Below are 5,195 nucleotides of genomic sequence, written 5' to 3'. Positions count from 1 at the left end.
GGGGGGGGTGCTTATTCTACACCTAAGAGTATAAAAGTAATGGTGAACTTTTTCTCTTTTTTATGCTTAAAAGTATTTGTGTGTTAAATCTAACGCCTTTAAAAAAAATTTACCATGTTAAGTTACAAATAAATCAGAAATGTCAGTCTCATGTCTGTAAAAATTATCATTTTATGAAAGTTCACTTTTATAAAGATGTGTTTTTTAGCGTACTTTTTGCCAATGCGCAAAATGAGTCATTCGGTCATTTTCATGACGGCGTATTTCAAACATACTTTGTGCTATGCTTGCAAATTAAGCTAGTACCCAATATTAGTATCAACAACATCACGACGCTTTGATTTAACAGATTAGGCTATGGGCCTCTGAAATTGGCATTTTGTTGTGTAGTAGGCAAAAATAGTTAAATGAAAAGCCATTTTTTATACAATTATTTTACCTCAAGGTACTTAATTTCTTTGAAGTACCCATTATCTGGACAAATTAATAGTTTAATTTACTAACAAGTCTGAAGGCCATTGTCTATATTTAGATTATAATCAAAGTACAGAAGCGACTGATTTCTCTTAAATGTCGGTACCGTACGTGTTTACTACAGTGGAAACCTGATATAACAGGGATGGTGGGACCAGAGAAAAAGTCCTGCTATATTAGATCCCTGTTAAATCAGAAATGCAAGTGAAGTAAGCATTTGTGGACTAATTTCCAGCTGTATTTATTCATGGTGCGTGTAGCTAGGCTTAGGCTAGGGCTAGATCAGTGGTTTTCAAACTTTTTTCGCCCACCGCCCCCTTTTTCACCCAGCCAAGTCCCAGCGCCCCCTACTCCGTCCCAACCATCAATATGACCTAACGAAATGCATAAAATATAATACATGTATCACAAATAAAGAGAGAGCTCAAACAGCTGGATACAAAGTAACGTGCCTAAATTCTAATGATTTGGTTCAGAATTTAGTTGGGTCACAAATCACCATCATTACATAATCTTAAATTAAGCGTGTACGAGAGATAAATTAACACATTTTTCCTTCAATGTTATGCAAGGGTGTTGAGAACAAAATCCGGTCATTTTATGCATATTATAGTTGTCATCGGTATTAAACGAAAAGTGTTATTAACCATCAGTAAAAATAAAACATGTATTATCACATTTACAGAAGAAAAACACCACCCCCCCCCCCTAAAAAAAAAACCAACCAAACAAACAAACAAACAATGATCATTGGTTTGAAAACAGATTGACATTATCTTTATGAAACGTTTTCTCCCATCAAGGTGCTGCAATAAAGTGGCCTGAGAATTGTATATATTCTGATATCTCCATTGTAGAAAATAAAAATATTATTAGATTGTTCAAATGTGAGAAACCACTCGAAAGAAAAAGTATTCAAGGATCTTAGTCTGTAATTATCACCATCATCGTAATCATCATCATCATTATCATCATCAGTTTTATTAGCAGAGGCAGCACATGCACATAAAAAAACTCTATTAAACAAGAGAGTATTTTGCTTTAGAAAAATAGAAAGTAAAGCAAAAAAAAAAAAAGACACATTGGGGTATCAAATAAGGGTAAACTACGGAGTAAGCCTAATGAATATAAAAATAAGTAACTGACACTGCCCTAATGGGAAAGACGGATAACCTGGTGAGACGAAACCAACTTATCAACATCAGGTTTCAGATTGGTCAGTAGCAGACGCAAATCGCCACGCTCTGTGATCCTTTGTTTTTTAGCAACCTTGTCACTGTACAGAATCCCCTTTTTACTGGATTAGAGGCGGGAAAAGCGATGAACAGCAACGTGATCTTTTCCCACAGGGAGGGATATTTGTCTTGCACAATAGTTTTCAAAATGACTGGTACGACTTATCAGTAAACTTTGTCTTCATATCAGAATGCAACGGAAACTGAGTAAGTTCCCTTTTGCCAATGTTTCGGTGGAACATTTCCAATTTCGACAAGAATGACGAAAGCATGGATTTTGCCTTGATCAGGTTGGTGTCATCCTCCTACAGTTGCAAGTAGAACTGGTTGAACTTTGTGAACAGATCTGTGAGGAACACAAAGTTGTTCTTGTGTTCTTTCAGTTTATTGCAGAGATCACTGTTTGTTTCTTGAAAAAAACTCCAGCACAGAGTCAAACAGGCAGAACAATATCGTGTTGAACAGTTTCCTTTTGAGAGCCACCGGACTTCAGTGAGCAAATGTAAGCATTGAAAGTCCTCGTCAATTTCAGTGCACAGCTGTTGGAATAATCTCGAGTTCAAAGAGTGGACTTTGATCATGTTCACACACTTGATGACAATGGCCAGTGTGTCATGCAGACTTTAATTCAGGCTTCATGCCCCCAAATTCTATCTGTGAATGACACAGTGGACCGATTTCTTCAAGAAGCTCATAAATCCACGGTACCGACCTGTCATCGGCAGTGCCCTATTTGTTGCACAAACAACTATATTGGTCAAAAGGATCTAGTATCTGTTTCTCCTTGAAAAATTCTTGGACCTCATTGAAAATGGATTTGTCTTTGTTATCTGTTTACAACATTTTCGGAAATAACAATTCTTGCATTGTTTCCTCACTCTCTATGAACCGATATCCAGTTGAAGGCTGAACTCGCGTCCTTTAAGCCTTTTGCACGATGATTCCTCAAATTTGCTGACATCCCATCCTTACGTCTTTGAACGGTATTGTCACTTAGTGGCAAGAACTTTCAACACAGGCTCGGGGCACAATGCAGGATTGTGCTGACCACCTTTATTATCGCAGGCAATATGAGGTGGCTTTCCTGCCTTTGCAATTAGCAGAGATAAATTATAAGTCGCTCGTAAGTCTTCATCAGCTTGATCGACGTCGGCCTCAAACATCGATTTACCTGATTTTCTTTTCTGAAAATTGATCTTAAAAGTTTTGAAGTATGCCAGATCTTTGTCAGATTTGTCGGGATGAATCTTCTTTATATGGACTTTGTGTGCTGGGAAAGAAAGTTCTTAGTACGGTAATAAGTAGTATTGTAAACTATGCCGAAGCTATCAATTTTGGTTTTGGTTTTTGGTTTTTATGTGGCTTCTTTCCTTTTACTACCATTTGTGAGGCAGCGTAGTGGAATCAGGCTCTCGTCAAAATGATTAAAGTGAAGAAACTTGCTTTTTCCCGCAGGTTTGTGAATTTTTATCAAATTTTTTTTTTTTTTTTTTTTGGGGGGGGGGGGGCTCAACACCTTTCATGCCCATTAAAGAACTCATTTCTGTGTGGATTTTTTTTTTAAACGTTGAGTAAAGGCACAAAAAATGTAAATTTTCAGTTAACACGGACTCTTAAGCTAAGGAAATAACTAATCTTTGGCGGCCATTTTCTCACTAATTTTACTTCCGAAAACAAGTGACCCCCATCTCCTTCTTTCGCAAATATCTCGACTTGTATTCAAGATAAATTTATATTCTTTTCATCCAAATAAAGACAAGTGAAAAAGCTTTAAGATGATACCAATAACTCTACATGCCCAAAAATTGACGAGAGCCTGATTCCACCAGGCTGCCTCACTTTTTTTCATGTTGCATTTCATGAAAATTTCACACCGCCCCCTTAATGCCCCCTACCGCCCCCAATCGCCCAATTTCGCGTCAGCGCCCCCCAAACTGTGGCCCACTTTGAAAACCACTGGGCTAGATCGTGGTCAGAAAGCGTGCTTGCAGTGACGTGGCTTGCGTGGGTTTGCTCATGTTGCTCCATCTCTCTCTCTCTCTCTCTCTCTCTCTCTCTCTCTCTCTCTCTCTCTCTCTCTCTCTCTCTCTCTCTCTCTCTCTCTCTCTCTCTCTCTCTCTCTCTCTCTCTCTCTCTCTCTCTCTCTCTCTCTCTCTCTCTCTCTCTCTCTCTCTCTCTCTCTCTCTCTCTCTCTCTCTCTCTCTTACCTTTTATTGTTAACCAACCTTTGCCCCTCCTATAGACGATGGGGCTCTGATGAGGCCCTGTTATTGCCGATAACTTTTAATAGAGACAAAGAGTAAGAAAATACGGGAATTTTTAAAATTCTTGTTATTACCGGGTCCCTGTTATTATAAGGCCTGATATATATGGTTTCCACTGTATTTTGTATAATCGTTTGTTCCTGCCCCACAACTTTATGTTTCTTTCAATTATTTTTTATTCAGTCAGTATACACACTGGCAGGTTCCGATGTTCATGTACATATCATTCACATTCACAATTTGCTCATGTATTACAATCATTATCTTTGTTCTTTTGGCTATTATTCAAAGTAACCTTGAACAGAACATAGGCTATATACTCGGGGTAAAGTGGTTTGCATTCGATTTAAGACACAAGTATACCTTATCGGTTTTCAGCTCCCATTAGAAATTAATTGGCTTCAGCTAATTTCCGTTTAGAGTTGAAAATCGAATCACCTCTTTAAAAAAAAATTGATCCAAACACTATCGTTGGAAGGTTGAACCAAGATAAGTGTGTTTAACCCGAAAGGAAATTACAGGTGAAAAATTATTTTTGAAATGGCAAAAGTGGAAAATAAGGGCGCCAGTAATACTATGTGAAATATAAATTGAGGAAAAAAGTGATTTAGACCTATTATCAAGACTCTTGTTTAATTCTTAGTTGCGGTGTATTAGTAAGTGCTGACAATAATGTTTTGTTTTCGCTGCTGTCCTTACATGTCGATAATCAATGTAAGGTTGAGAAAGTTCTTTATGTAATCGACCTGGTTTTCTTGTAAAAAAATTGTGAAATATTTTATCTTGAGCGAATGAAGTATTAGATCTATGCTCAATAATCACGTATTCGATGTAAAGAGCCCAGAACCTCTACTCGTGAATCTTTGGGATAAAGCGCTAAATAAATGCAATCTATTATTTTCATTATTATCATAATTATTATTGTTACTAAGCTTAATATCATTATTATCAATATTGTTGATTACCTGAATAATTCGCCCAGGGCACAGAAAACCGGTAGCACACCCCAGAAACGATTCAGTCACCTCCAGCTCAGAGCGACCGGTCCCAACAACGTGGATAACAAATTAACCCAATACAACCAAAGATACTATCTTTGATACAACTGCCTGCGTGCGTGTATGAGAGGCAGCTTGTTGGAAGCAGCGGGGTTCGTTGCGCGGCTCCCTAAAGCGGGGCGGCACGGGGTGAGACTCGGAAGGCGTGTATTGAGGGGGGAGGG

At 38.1% G+C, this 5,195-nt stretch overlaps 2 protein-coding genes across 2 annotated transcripts in view; one reads left to right on the top strand and one right to left on the bottom strand.

Annotated features, from left to right (window-relative positions):
• The window catches only part of LOC101849383 (methyltransferase-like protein 24), a gene marked incomplete in the record, with an annotated part of 45,211 nt that extends 40,135 nt beyond the window's left edge, over nt 1–5,076 (bottom strand). The window contains 1 exon segment of the mRNA XM_005101968.3: nt 4,939–5,076.
• The window catches only part of LOC106012258, a 47,946-nt gene that overhangs the window by 1,924 nt on the left and 40,827 nt on the right, over nt 1–5,195 (top strand). The window lies entirely within an intron of this gene.

Source organism: Aplysia californica, unplaced genomic scaffold, assembly GCF_000002075.1.
Source record: "Aplysia californica isolate F4 #8 unplaced genomic scaffold, AplCal3.0 scaffold00306, whole genome shotgun sequence".
NCBI lineage: Eukaryota > Metazoa > Mollusca > Gastropoda > Aplysiida > Aplysiidae > Aplysia > Aplysia californica.
The sequence above is the reverse complement of the archived record's forward strand: the minus strand, read 5'-3'. Positions and strand labels throughout refer to the sequence as shown.